The 15,814-nt window shown below is 45.7% G+C and overlaps 1 pseudogene; it reads right to left on the bottom strand.

Moving 5' to 3' along the window:
* LOC147090640 (polyunsaturated fatty acid 5-lipoxygenase-like) overlaps positions 1-15,610 on the bottom strand; it is a 157,789-nt pseudogene extending 142,179 nt beyond the window's left edge.
* Between the last annotated feature and the right edge of the window lie 204 nt (positions 15,611-15,814).

Below are 15,814 nucleotides of genomic sequence, written 5' to 3'. Positions count from 1 at the left end.
CGAAAGTCAGACGGGGCGGGGAATCAGGCGGGGGGGGTCCCGACCCGCTTTTTCCGCGATTTTCGGACCACGGCCGCATGAAAAGCTGCCAGACAGCTGCCCGAAAATCGGGGCCTGACTGTAAAAGCTTCTATAGATATGTGAAGAGAAAAAGATTGGTGAAGTCAAACATAGGTCCCTTGCAGTCAGAATCAGGGGAATTTGTAATGGGGAACAAAGAAATGGCTGCCCAATTAAATACATACTTTGGTTCTGTCTTCACAAAGGAGGACACAAATAACCTCCCAGAGATGTCGGGAAACATTGGGTCTAATGAGAGGGAGGAATTGAATGAAATCAGTATTTGTAGGGGAATGGTGTTCGGGAAATTGACGAGATTGAAGGCCGAAAAATCCCCAGGAACTGATAATCTACATCCTAGGGTACTTAAGGAAGTGGCCCTAGAAATAGTATTTGCATTGCTAGTCATCTTCCAAAATTCTATAGACTCTGGAACAGTTCCCATAGATTGGAGGATAGCTAATGTAACCCCACTATTTAAAAAAGGTGGTAGAGAGAAAACAGGGAACCATACATCAGTAAGTCTGACATCGATAGTGGGGAAAATGCTCGAGTCCATTATAAAAGATGTAATAGCAGAGCACTTGGAAAACAGTGACAGGATCAGACAAAGTCAACATGGATTTACAAAAGTTAAATCATGCTTGACTAATCTACTGGAATTTTTTGAGGATGTAACTGGTAGAATAGATAAGGGAGAACGAGTGGATGTGGTGTATTTGGACTTTCAGAAGGCTTTCGATAAGGTCCCGCATAAGAGATTAGCGTGCAAAGTTAAAGCACACGGGATTGGGGGTAAGGTACTGTCTTAGATAGAGAACTGGTTGGCAGACAGGGAGCAAAGAGTTGGAGTAAACGGGTCTTTTTCCGCGTGGCAGGCAGTGACTAGTGGGGTTCCACAGGGATCGTTGCTAGGACCCCAGCTATTCACAATATGTATAAATTATCTAGACGAGGGAACTAGATGTAATATCTCCAAGTTTGCAGACGACACAAAGCTGGGTGGGCGTGTGTGCTGTGAGGAGGATGCAGAGAAAGTCCAGTATGGTTTGGTCAGGTTGGGTGATTGGGCAGATGCATGGCAAATGCAGTATAATGTGGATAAATGCGAGGTTATCCACTTTGGTGGCAAAAACAGGAAGACAGATTATTATCTGAATGGTTTAGATTGGGAAAAGGGGAAATGCAACGAGACCTGGGTGTCCTTGTGCACCAGTCGCTGAAGATAAGCATGCAGGTGCAGCAGGCGGTTATGAAGGCAAATGGGGCCTTTGTAGCGAGAGGATTCGAGTACAGGAGCAAGGGTGTCTTGCTGCAGTTGTACAGGGCCTTGGTGAGACCACACCTTGATTATTGTGTGCAGTTTTGGTCATCTTATCTGAGGAAGGATGTTCTTGCCATGGAGAGAGTGCAGCGAAGATTCACCAGACTGATACCTGGGATGGCAGGAATGACGTATGAGGGGACATTGGGTCGATTAGCCTTATATTCGCTGAAGTTTCGAAGAATGAGAGGGGATCTCATTGAAACTTATAAAATTCTAACAGGACTAGACAGACTAGATGCAGGAAGGATATTGCCGATGGCCGGGGAGCCCAGAACCAGGGGTCACAGTCTAAGGATAAGGGGGTAAGCCATTTAGGACAGAGATGAGGAGGAATTTCTTCACCCAGAGAGTGGTGAACCTGTGCAATTCTCTACCACAGAAGGCAGTTGAGGCCAATTCATTAAATATATTCAAGAAGGAGTTAGATATATTTCTTAAGGCTAAAGGGATCAAGGGATATGGGGAGAAAGCAGGGACAGGGTGCTGGATTTGGATGATCAGCCATGATCTCATTAAATGGTGGAACAGGCTTGAGGGGCCGAATGGCCTACTCCTGCTCCTATCTTCTATGTTTCTATGATATGTAGTATTGTATACAGTGAGTATGGGGGTACATGGGTACCAGTATCAGGCCCTGACTGAGTGAGAACTCAGGGACTCCAGCACCAGTAACAGACCTATTCCCAGTGCCTAGAGAAGATCAGTCAGTGCCAGGCCTCATGCTAATGAAGTTTTTCACAGTAGGCCAGCCATTACCCGGTTTCTACAGTGCCTCATGACTATCAATGTGATACCTACGCCAATACCAAGTTCTGATTAAAATCTCGTTGTTTCTCGGAACTGAACCTCAAATCCACGGGAAGGTCATCGACCGAATCGGCATCAATGCACCTTGGCATATTGGGGGCCCAATCCTTCCACCTGGAACACAAAGGGAAGCACCGTTAGACCATGAGGCAGAGACATGTCTGTGTAAAAATAAAATCTTTCAAATGGATCAGGATTTGGTTACATTCAGTGCCCACATTACAACAGTGACTATATTTCAAAAATACCACAGTGGTTGTGAAACGCTTTGGGATGTCCTGAGGTTGTGAAAGGCGCTATATAAATGCAATTTCTTTCTTTCTTTGCATCTATGAGGATTTAAAATTAAATTGAAACACCTTCCATATTCTACGTACTTGTAGAAAGGGAGAATGAGGGGGGAAGGAATTCCACAGTTTGGAGATCTTGGCAATGCACCAGTTGGACGACTAGATGTGAATGCATGTGGTGGTTGTTATGTTCATTAATAAATGGACATTCTTATTATGAACACAGCTAGCTTTTGCTAGTTACTTTATTGAGCCATGTGGACTTGGTACAGTATCTGTAGAGATGCAGCATTGTGCTCCTGTGTGCAGGCTGCCATCTTGACTGTTGCCTTGTGGGTAGCCTAGCCTCATGGGTAATGTAGTCTTAATGTATGTATAGCTGGGTAGTGTAGTTTTATGCATACAGCTATATACAGCTCTACTGCTCCACCTAGTGTCCACCACAGAATGACATGTTATTGATCACTACATCCCCCTTTCTTTGGAGGTTTAACAATATCAATATCAATCAACTTTCAAGAAAACAATAAAGATAATATCAGTAACACTTTTGTTAGTGCTCTATAAACATAAACATTTTCAAAACAGTCAACACATTTTCAAAGCTTTACATTGTACTCAAAGATTAAGTCCATCAGGCTCTTTTACTTCACGTGTGGATCTTCTCAACATGGGTAAGTCTGATGTGTCTTCATGAGATTGTTCTGGCGGTGAATGACAAGATGCAGTTGCGGCATTGTCATCAACCTGCTCTTGTATAGATCGAGGTCTCCTTGCGATCTTTGCATGGAGAGGGTTTCAGTGTTTCCTTCACTCTTCATGCCATAACTCTCAATGTAGTCAATGCACTCTCGAAAAACTGCTGGCAGCTGGATCCCATCATACAGCATAGTCCTCTCAGCAGCCTCGGCTAATGGAACACCAAAGATTGGCGTGAGGGAAGGAGGAGTATCCACCGGAAATGCTTCCTGCTCTGGTGCAGGCTTCTTCTTTTTCTTTTTCTCTTTCCACTGCTTAACAACATCTGCTGCGATTATATCTTTGGACTTTTTCCCCTTGTGTTTTTTCTCTTTGTGCTTTTCTTCCTTTGGCTTCTCTTTGACCTTGAAGTATTTTTCTTTCTTCTTGGAGAAACTAGGCTTTTTGAAGACATGGATACCCTTTGGCCTTTTCATCCTTGATGGGCTCGCTGCTTCATCACCTGAGTCATCTGGTCTGCTTATGGCACAGTTTATACGGTAGACTCTCTTGACCAGTTCTGAGTCTTCACAAGCTTTGTCACCTAATAATGAATCAAGTCTTTCAGCCACAACAGAAAACATGAGATGATGCACTTTGTCTTTGATTGTCACTTTAAGTCTGCATACACCTAAGCTATCTATTTTCTGTCCATTATAGTCCTTCAGTAGTACTGACTTTTTCTGTATTTTGGGCTTTTCTTTCATATTGTTAATGTCACTCATACTGATTAAGTTTGCTTTTGCCCCAGTGTCCAGTTTCAATGTAACTAATGCTTCATTTATCTGCAGTGGGATCATCCATTTGTCCTCTTTTACTGCATTAACTTTATGTTCAGCATTGTCTATTTCTGAGGGCTGCACATTTTCTGTATCTTTTTTGATATCGTCACATGACATCATTCCTACAAAAAATGTCTCACTTACATCAGTGTCCTCAATCACATTAACTCGTTGCCCTTTCTTAGTTTGTACTTTTGAAAAGCATTGTTTGGCAAAGTGATTCTTTCCATTACACTTTGTGCACATTTTTCCAAACGCTGGGCATTGTCTTAACTGGTGTTTGTAACCACAGCGTTTACAATTAAAAATTTCATCCTCTGATTGCTTTTCATTTCTGTTCTGCCCACGTTTCTTCCCCTTGTAGGACACAGCACCGACAGCAGCATTATCACTCATTACATTTGCATCATTATTGATTTCACTGAAAGTCTTCGCGTGATTTCGAGCTAGCTCGCTGGCTTTGCATATTGTCACAGCATTTTCCAATGTTAGTTCGGTTTCTCTCAACAGACGTTCCCTGACTTTTTTATCATGAATACCAAACACAATCTGGTCACGAATCATGGATGCTTTGAGCGCAGAGAAATTACATGTCTGTGCTTTCAGTTTCAGATCAGTTATAAAGCTAACAAAAGTCTCATTTTGTTGCTGTGTCCGAGAACGGAAGATGTATCTTTCATACGTCTCATTCTTTTTGGGAGAGCAATGCGCATCAAATTTTTTTAGCACATCTTCTAATTTTTCTCTGTTCTCCGCTGGATTAAATACAAATGTATTAAATACCTCTATCGCCTGTGGGCCTGCAACCGTAAGCAGCAACGCTATCTTCCTTGCGTCTGGCTTTGTACCGAATCCGATGGCTGCAATGTAGAGTTCGAATTGTTGTTTAAAAATCCGCCAATTGTAGTCGACATTTCCCTCGAGATTCAAACCTCCTGGTGGCTTCAAATTCTCCATGTCGCTTTTCACAATTTTCAGCAGATCTTCACCACCCTGGTACCATGTTATGTTCATTAATAAATGGACATTCTTATTATGAAAACAGCTTGCTTTTGCTGGTTACTTTATTGAGCCATGTGGACTTGGTACAGTATCTGTAGAGATGCAACCTTGTGCTCCTGTGTGCAGGCTGCCATCTTGACTGTTGCCTTGTGGGTAGCCTAGCCTCATGGGTAATGTAGTCTTGATGTATGTATAGCTGGGTAGTGTAGTTTTATACATACAGCTATATACAGCTCTACTGCTCCACCTAGTGTCCACCACAGAATGACATGTTATTGATCACTACAGCGGTGACCCATTGTTAGGCGCCTGTTGCCTGTTTAAAAGACAATCTCCTTGGGCAATGACATTCCATAACTTTATCACTTGGACACTCGGTCAGAAAATTAACCGGCAGTCCCATTGGCACTGGCTGTGTGATTGAGTCTCTCTATAAATACAGCTGAGATATCTGAGGGATTACCTGCAGTGCTCCTGTCTCTACTGCAGTTCTTGCTGGCGATGGGACAGTAATATGGGCCACTTGTCATCGCAGATTCTCTTAGCTGCAAAGGAACATTCAGGTGTTAAATAGGGAATGAGATATCCAAGGGTGAAGAACAGGCTGGAATCTAATCGACGGCTTTGGAAAAAAAGACTTGCATTTACATAGTGCCTTTCACAGCCTCAGGACATCCCAAAGTGCATTTCAGCCATTTAAGTACTTTTGAAGTGTAGCCACTGTTGTAAATCTAATGAAGGGATACGAATGATTTATCTATACAATATTAGATACCTGGAGGGAACCTAATTGTAATGTATGTACCTTTAAGGGGGGAACTACTTTTTACAGCTCATGTATACTGTAGTACCGGCAGTGACCACACCTGTATATAAGGCTGAGTAGTAATCTGTACAGATCAGTTGCAGTCTGAGCCACGTTGAGTAAACACCTATTGTACCATTCTCCGCAGTCTGTGTCTTCTTATACACGGACGTAACATTGGCGACGAAGCAGGTTCAAACCTACCTGCAACTCTGCATCACCTCCCGGGGATTCATTCCTGGAGATCAGTGGATTGGAGGTCAAGGCCAGAGACTCGGGCGTCGACCACGGGCAACCGCGCAGTCATCCAGCAGAGACTCGAGAATTGCGGGGCAGGCTGTCGAGAGCCAGGCTTGGCTTTCCAGTTGAGGTGGTCCAGCGAAACGGGCTGGCAACAGGTAGTGCGCAGGCCCTTCCCAGACAGCGGCGGGCTAGAGCCGACCGAGCAGCACAGCAAAGGGCCGAGCAGCATCGACGGGGGAGAGAGAGAGAGGCCAGAGCGCACAGGGTGCAGCCAGTGTTCAGGGGCCGAGCAGCATTGGAGAGAGGGAGAGAGAGATGCACAGAAACCCGCGAGGCGCCACTATTGCCACGAGGACCGCCGAGAGCGGCGTTGGCAGCAGCGCAGAAGAAGCGCGCGAAACCTACAGGGCGCCGCCATTGCCATGAGAACCGGCGGGAGCGGCATCGGCAGCAGCGGGGGAGGAAGGAAAGCATGGGAGACGCCATTTTAAGCCATTGGGAGACGCCATTTTAAACCACACCCAAAATGCCGAAGAGTGGCAGTATCACCGAATTTGACAATGAAGTCGAAGATTGGACTACATATGTCGAACGAATAGAGGTGTACTGCAAGGCAAATGGGGTGTCAGATGACAAGAAAGCATTGGTATTGTTTAATTTAATGGGTGCAAAGACGTATGGTTTATTACGAAATCTAGTAACCCCAACAAAGCCAATGGAAAAGAGTTTTGAAGACATAGTGGCGATACTAAAGGAACATTTAAACCCCACACCGCTGCTGATAGCAGAAAGATTCAAGTTTCACAAACGGAACCAGCATAAAGATGAAAGCAATGCTGATTATTTAACAGAACTGCGCAAACTATCGAAACACTGCCAGTTTGGAGCGGGACTGACAGATGCCTTAAAGGACAAGTTTGTGTGTGGGCTTCAAAGTGAAGGAACCCAGAAACGGCTTTTAGCTGAAAAGGACCTTACGCTAGAAAAGGCTTTCAGCATTGTGGTATCATATGAAGCAGCAGCACGGGGTGCTGCAGAGATACAACAGAGACCGCAAGAATATGGCACAAACGAAATGTCATATGGAACAGAGAAGTGCTATCGCTGCGGCAGAACAACACACGACCAGAATGATTGCTGGTTCAAAGACAAAGTGTGCAGACAGTGTGGAAAAGTAGAACACATAGCACGAGTCTGCAGGTCGGGAAAGAAAACCAGCAATAAGAAACTTACCAAAGGAAAGTACCAGAAGGTACATAAGATGACGGAGAATAGTTCAGGCGAACAAAAGAGTGATAATGACTCCGAAAGCAGGGAACTGAGTTGTCTGAAATTACATAATGTGATCACAACGGAGGATCACCGAACCATTTGGGTCACTCTCAAGATAGCAGGAGTCCAGGTAAAGATGGAATTGGACACAGGATCAGCCCTAACAGTCATAAACCGACGGGACTACGAGCGGCTATTCTCACACATACCCTTGAGGGACACAAAAATTATTTTGAAGACGTACACGGGGCAAAAAGTCTACCCCAAAGGAAAAATAAGGGTGACCGTTATATATAACGGTAAGGAAACACCAAAACTAGACCTGTATGTATTGCAAGATGGAGGACCACCATTACTGGGACGTGAATGGATCCGGAAAATACAACTGGATTGGCATTCCATACAGGCACTGACTGGGCGACTGTCAAAGATCCTAACTGATGCGAAAGAAGTGTTCCAGCAAGGACTCGGAACACTAAAAGGCATAACAGCGACGATTAAAATTGAAGAAAACGCAAGCCCAAAATTTTTTAAGGCCAGACCGGTAACTTATCCGATCCGCCCAGCTGTCAAAGCAGAGCTGGAGAGCCTGAAACATTCAGAGGTACTGTCCAAGGTAGACTGGAGCGAGTGGGCTACACCCATTGTCCCTGTAATGAAAAAGTCGTTGAGCACCACGCCTGGGGAACCAAAGAAGGTTCGCATCTGTGCGGACTTTAAGGTAACAGTGAACCCGGCCCTTCACACCGTACAATATCCACTTCCGCGGATTGAAGATATTTTCGCCTCGCTATCTGGAGGGAAACGCTTCACTAAGATTGATCTGGCCCAGGCGTATCTGCAAATGGAGATAGAAGAAGCATCAAAAAAATACCTCACAATCAACACCCATAAAGGTCTCTACCAATACAACCGGCTGGTATTCGGGGTAGCATCAGCTCCGGCTATTTGGCAGATGGCAATGGAACAAGTCCTGCAAGGGATCCCAGGGACCCAGTGTTATTTGGACGACATCCTGGTCACGGGCGAAAATGACAGTGATCACCTTGCCAACCTGGAGCAGGTGCTCACTAGATTGCAGGAATATGGGCTCCGAGCTAACCGCCCCAAATGCGAGTTTTTTAGCAAACAGATCTCGTATTGTGGCCACGTTATTGATAGAGAGGGGTTACATAAGTCCCCAGAGAAGATTGAGGCAGTAGTCAAGGCTCCAGCACCGGAAAATGTGTCACAACTGAGGTCGTTCCTCGGGCTGGTGAACTACTACCATAAGTTCTTGCCAAATTTGTCTACAATACTACACCCACTGAACACCCTACTGCAAACTGGGGTGCCATGGAAGTGGAGTGACGAATGTAGACGAGCTTTCCAGAAGAGCAAAACACTAATCACATCGAAAGAGGTATTGGCCCATTACAACCCGGCATTACCAATTCGGTTGGCATGTGATGCGTCACCCTACGGCATTGGAGCGGTGCTGTCGCACAAATTCTCAGACGGCTCAGAGAGGCCAATAGCCTTTGCGTCACGATCACTAACCTCAGCCGAGCGTAACTACGCCCAGATTGACAGGGAGGCCCTCAGCCTAGTGTGGGGAGTGAAAAAGTTCAATCACTATCTGCACGGGCAGAAATTCACCTTGCTGACTGATCACCAGCCTCTTGTCTCCATTTTTAATCCGAAGAAGGGCGTTCCAGTGATGACTGCGCAACGACTACAAAGATGGTGGTCACTTTTTCTAGGGCGCACCACTATGAGATTGAATATAAGGGCACGAAACAGCATGGAAATGCTGATGGGCTATCACGCCTGCCACTGCCTACTGCGGAGGAAGCACCAGCAGTGGATCCTGTCGAAATATTCCATTCGACTATAGTTGAATACTTACCGGTAACTAATGCTTGTATCGAAAAGGAAACCTGAAATGACCCGACACTGTCTCGGGTATATGATTTGACGGTGAAGGGATGGCCAGCACATGGCGACTCACTGTTGCCAGCATTCTCGACAAGGAGAGAACAGCTGTCAGTGCGCCGGGGGACCTTGATGTGTGGATCCCGAGTGGTAATTCCACCCAAGTTAAGGGATAGAGTGCTCAATGAGCTTCATGAGGGTCATCTGGGAGGGGTAAAAATGAAAAGCCTAGACAGGGCTTATGTGTGGTGGCCGGGAATCGATAAACAAATCGAGGACCTGACCAAGAGCTGCTCAGGATGCCAGAAAGTCCAAAATGCACCACCACTGGCCCCTCTACACCCATGGGAGTGGCCCTCATCTCCACGGCAACGGGTGCATATTGATTTTGCTGGTCCATTCATGGACTCAATGTTTTTAATAGCCGTGGATGCGCACTCGAAATGGCCTGAGGTCATCAAAATGTCCTCCACCACCACGGAGAAAACTATTGCAGTCCTATGGACCATTTTTGCCAGGAATGGCTTGCCAGAACAGATTTGCTCCGACAACGGACCACAGTTTGTGTCCGAAGAGTTCCGGAGGTTCTTGAAAAAGAATGGGGTAATGCATTACACATCTGCCCGTATCATCCAGCCACAAATGGATTGGCTGAGAGGTTCGTACAAACCTTTAAGAAGGCAATAAAGGCTATGTACAATGACAGCATTCCGCTGCAGCACAAGGTGGACAATTTCCTGTTCGCCTACCGGAATGCGACACATGCAGTCACCAACCAGGCCCCAGCCATGATGTTCTTTAACCGAAGGTTAAGATCTCGCCTGGATTTGCTCAGACCAAACGTACGAAGAGATGTTGAGAGTAAGCAATTCCAGCACATCCATGAGAAGCCAACAAGGAGCTTCAATGTAGGGCAACCAGTCTTGGCCCGCGACTACCGAACAGAAAAATGGCAGCCAGGAACGATATGCACACGGCAGGGCCCACTAATGTACACAGTGGACGTTGGGGAGAGCATCGTGAGACGCCATGCTGACCAGATCCTAGAGTCACAGGAACAAGTCAACCCCATGCCTCGCCCATACGTACCTGGTGATGAACCCGACGTACAGGTAGCATCTACCCCAGAAACACTAGCATCGGAAGCTGATGAACCAACCGACGACAGGGGGCCAGAATTGCCTCCGCACCAAGAGCAAGACACTCGGGAAAGGCACTATCCAGAAAGGATCAGGAAGCCTCCCCAAAGACTGAATTTATAAATAGACTATTTTCAGCTAATGTTGCATGTTAAAAGTGTTAATTGTAATTAGTTTAATATTTAATTGTTAAATGAGTGTTATGGTACTGTTAATCTAAAAGGGGAGGAATTGTAATATATGTACCTTTAAGGGGGGAACTACTTTTTACAGCTCATGTATACTGCAGTACCGGCAGTGACCACACCTGTATATAAGGCTGAGTAGTAGTCTGTACAGATCAGTTGCAGTCTGAGCCACGTTGAGTAAACACCTATTGTACCGTTCTCCGCAGTCTGTGTCTTCTTATACACGGACGTAACACTAATCATGGGTTCGGATGGGTTATTTATAAACTCCAGTTTAAGACGGTCAAAAAATGGAGCTAAGCCAGCCAAACATGCTTACACACGTGTTCCACTGCCTACGGAGACGGACTGCACTGAATTTTGTCATTCAAGGCCCATCCCTTAGTTTGAATACGCTGCAGGCACAGGAGCTTAACCTGTAACCTTGGCTGGTGTTGGGAGAATGTCCCATAATGTGCTCAAACTGTAAGGCCAGGTCAGGTGGACATAAACGATCCCACGGCCACTATTTTGAAGAACAGCAGGGGTAGTTGTCCCTGGTTTCCTGGCCAATATTCATCCCTCAGCCAACATCACTAAGAAACAGCTGATCTGGCCATTATCACATTGCTGTTTGTGGGAGCTTGCTGTGCGCAAATTGTCTGCCAAGTTTCCTACATTACAACAGTGACTGCTCTTCAAAGGTACTTCACTGGCTTAAAACGTTTTGGGATGTCCCGAGGCCGTGAACGGGGCTATAGAAATGCAAGTTATTTCTTTCTTTGGGTCAACTTTACCAACCCCCCAACGATCCTGGACTTTACCATCTCACCTGCTCCTTCCCGGAGGCGTACGGTGCAGTTGTCCAGCCACCTGTAGCAGGGGAAGTGGAAGGTCTTTAGCAATGGGGTCTCCACCGTCACAGAGTTGCATAACCAGTAATCTTGTTGCAGGTATGTAGTCACTTCCAACTCCACAAACCAAATGGTCCCAAGATCCTGGTCGCTCATGATTTTATACTCATCCACCTGGAAATGAAGTTAGACCGGGTGGGTGGGGGTTAGAATGCAACATGTAAAGCAAGAGCGGGATAACCCAGTGCATACTTGCGCTGCCCGGTAGTACTACAGACCAGAAGGTGCAGGTTTGAACCTCTGGTCTGTACTTGAGTTACTTGACCTCAGGCGGCAGTAGGAGTGATGTAATTGCTGTCAGCATTCTAAGCATTTGCCTCCTGATCACAACATAGTGATGCAATGCTGGAAACAACGCGTGTGTGAATGTCATGCAAGAACAGCACAAGACTCGACGGTGATGCCTCCTATAGTCGCATAGACCAACTGTTGAGATTAACTTATCTCTGGTCTTTCAAATAATCGGGATTGAGTGCAAACCAATATGGGACGGAATATAACACACTAGTTATACAGCAAAAAGATACGACCGTGACAAGTAGCTGGTACCATCACCGATCAGACAGACAGCTGGCGTGCGCGAACAGCTCTTCGGCTTACTGCTTTTCTCCCTCTCTTTCTCTCTTCTAGAACCACCAAGAATGTTAGACACTCTCAGAAGCTCTTCACTCCACCGTCTGTGCTAAAGGCTCATTAAGTCTTCCTTTTATTCTCTTTTTAGGGGTGGGCCTGGGGTAGAATATGAACTGGACCATTTAACCTATAGAGGTTGTTATAAATCTCATCATCATAAAGAAACTACTCATGAATTAACACTGGACAGCCAGCTGGTGGCGCCGCCCAAGGAGTATAAATACTTGGGCGTGGGCCCAGCTTGCTCAGGGACATTTTGTAAGACAGGAACTAGTGAAGTACAACTAGACCTCCATGTTCTGAAACAAGTTGATTAAAGCCCTGCTTTATACTCAAACCAAATGCATAGTGAGTTTTATTACGTCAATTTAATCAACTTGATATCGACTCCACGCTCTGAGTGATTTCGGGAAGAGACAGCTACGACTTGAACCGTAGAAGGGAACTCAGAGAAGTAATCGATCCATCATGGAGAAACTACTCAGACCCGCCCATCTCGACCTGGACCCGAATTCACTTACAGCTGCTAAGGTATGGAAACACTGGTATCGTACCTTTAGCAACTTCCTTGAGGTGTGTGGTGAGAATGTTCCTAATAAGTTACGAATGCTTGCGAATTATGTATCCCCTCATGTGTTTAATTATATCAAAGATTGTGTAGACTATGATGCCGCTATCCAAATACTACAGCAGCTATATGTCAAGTCCCCAAGCAACATTTTTGCTCGGCATCTACTGGCCACAACTCGACGACAACCCGGTGAATCACTTAAGGAATTCCTTCAGAAACTTCGCAGGCTCAGCAAGGAATGTAATCTTAAAGCTGTCACAGCTGAGCAGTACCAGGAGGAGTTAATTTGTGATTCCTTTATTAATGGGATTGCGTCTCCCTTCATAGGTCAGTGTCTGTTGGAGAATAAAATCCTCAAGTTACAGGCTGCCTATGATCAGGCATGTTCTCTGGATTTAGCAAAGAGGAATGCAGATACCTATCTTTTACCACGTGCACGGGCTGCTGCTATCACTTTTAGTGACTCATTCGATAGGCCTTGGGCAGAAGCCCTCACGGATGACGACTCCAACCTGGCTGATGACAACCCTACCCTAGAAACCTTCACTGATGACGAACCTGCCCTAGCGGCATCTTGGCAATCTGGAAGGAAGTGTTTCTTCTGTGGAGGTGCGTTCCATTATCAGAAATTTTGTCCTGCTCGTAATGCAACCTGCAATCATTGCAGCAAGAAAGGTCACTTTTCTAAGGTATGCCAGTCAAGAGCCTCCGTTAGTAAGAAAGGCCACCTTTCTAAGGTATACCGGTTGAGAGCTCCTGTTAGTTTTGCAGCTACTATCTATAAAACTGCTCCTCCCCCAAGAGCCACTACTAAGGTTACAGCTGCTATCTATGAAACTGCTCCTCCCCCAAGAACCACTACTAAGGTTACAGCTGTCAAGGGTAAATCTGCCCCTCCTCCCATCACAGCTGTTTTTCCTCAGTCTGTCCCATGCAGCCACGAAGGTTTTGGTAAATGGACACATTTTGAGCGCACTAATCGACTCATGCAGCTCTGACAGCTTCATTAGTGAGCGGGCTGTCAGTAAGTTAAAACTGCGTATTTACCCCTCGGACAGGGAAATTGCAATGGCTCTGACGACACTGACCATCAATTCTTCCGGCTTTTGTCTTGTCGACCTTATTCTCAATGGCCGCGCTTATTTCTCCACTCGGCTCGGGGTGCTCAAAAACCTATGCAGCGATGTGCTCCTGGGACAGGATTTCCAGAAACAACACAAAAGCGCCCGGGCACTAGTTGCTTTGCACCCCATTAGTGCCCTCTTAATTTGTTTGTGTAAAAGTTCCCATGGCAAAGCTCATTCAGGAAAAAGGGAGGGAACCATAGACTGTACTATTGAAGGTCAGGAATTATCAACAGGAATGATGAGATAGCCCAAGCAGCTGCAAGTTGCTATTTATTTTGAAGGGAAAAAACGGTATAAAGGAACAGCTATTGAACACTGGAGGCAACGCGAAACCAGAGGATGAGAAGCTTCAGTCAACAGAACACAGCAAGACTGAGGAAAAGAGACGGCGCTGCAGTCACCCGGTGGGCACTCTACTGGGGTTTCAAGGAACGGATTGTGAGTATCATCTTGTTAAGTATTACTTCTTTGTACTGGATGTAATGTGCTTAATAAATCTGTTGTACTTATACACAATACACCTGTACCAGGAGTGGTCTGTTATAATCACGGACAATTTAAATATACATTTCAGATCTTGTAAATATTGCAAATCTTACAATTATCAAACAAAATATGACACTGAGCCACATAATGAGATATTAGGACAGGTGACCAAAAGCTTGGTGAAAGAGATAGGTTTTAAGCAGCATCTTAAAGGAGGAAAGAGAGGCGGAGAGGTTTAGCAAGGGAATTCCAGAGCTTAGGGCCTTGGCAGCTGATAGCATGGCCAACACGGAACGATTAAAACCGGGATGCGCAAGAGACCAGAACTGGGGGAGCGCCGAGATCTCGGAGGGTTGCAGGGCTGGAGGAGGTTAGAGAGATAGGGAGGGGCGAGGCCATGGAGGGATTGGAAAGCGAGGGTGAGAATTTTAAAATTGAGATTTTCTAAGAAAAATTAGTTTTTTGGGCATCAACCGATGATCTCCCCACCCCTGACCCCCCACCCCAGTCGCCTATTCAGTTTTGTTCAGTTCTATTGAAGGACTGACCACGTAACTTTCAGCTAAGATAAAACAGCCACCTCCAAAATATTATGATAGCAAAACACTGCAGATGCTGGAAATCCGAAATAACAACAGAAAATGCTGGAAAAACTCAGCAGGCCAGGCAACATCCGTGGAGAGAAATTAGAGTCGACGTTTCGGGTCAAAACCCTTTGTCAAGTCTTGATAAAGGGTGTTGACCCGAAACGTTGACTCTAATTTCTCTCCATGGATGTTGCCTGGCCTGCTGAGTTTTTCCAGCATTTTCTGTTGTTATTACCAAAATATTATCCTGTCTTTTCTGGTCACAGGTGCTGAGAGATCTGCTGTGTATTTCCAAAAGCTTCTGATGTTATTTCAGATTTCCAGCACTGGCCATGCTGTCGTCTGCCTGGAATCCCCTCCCTAAACCTCTCCGCCTCACTCTCCTCCTTTAAGACGCTCCTTAAAACCTACCTCTTTGACTGAGCTTTTATCTCCTCCATTATGCAGCTCGGTGTCAAATTATATTTGATAATCGCACCTGTGAAACACCTTGAGGACGGTTTACTACATTAAAGATGCTGTATAAATGCTCGTCGTGGTTTTCTTTTTCGCTCAGAGATAAAAACGCCAGTGCTCTGTCTCGTGGTTCTACTTACAGCTGCACATTGCAGGTCATCGTGGAAGTGCTTGTCCAGAATGGCTCTCTGGCTCTCTCCCCCTTCTCCGATCAGCTTACAGTGCACGTAACTGTCTGTTCCAGCAAACTCTAAACTCCCAGTAGTGACAATGACTTTGTAGGTGGTCATTTTCCCGGTTGGAGAAATCTAGATCTTAATCTGTTCCAATCTAGACTGCAGCAAGAACCTGACACACTGAGTTCCCGGGTACGTGGATGCAAGACTTATACATTTTAGAACAAAAGGGCGGAGTTTCAAGCGATGCAACTAATTGGTTAGTTCGCTGCACTGGGAGTAAAAGCAGATGACTAGGGAGGACGGGACCTACAAGCC

Source organism: Somniosus microcephalus, unplaced genomic scaffold (assembly GCF_052327205.1).
Source record: "Somniosus microcephalus isolate GS21.2 unplaced genomic scaffold, FLI_Smic_1.0 unresolved_chr4, whole genome shotgun sequence".
Classification (NCBI taxonomy): Eukaryota; Metazoa; Chordata; class Chondrichthyes; order Squaliformes; family Somniosidae; genus Somniosus; species Somniosus microcephalus.
This window is presented reverse-complemented; position numbering and strand designations above follow the sequence as displayed.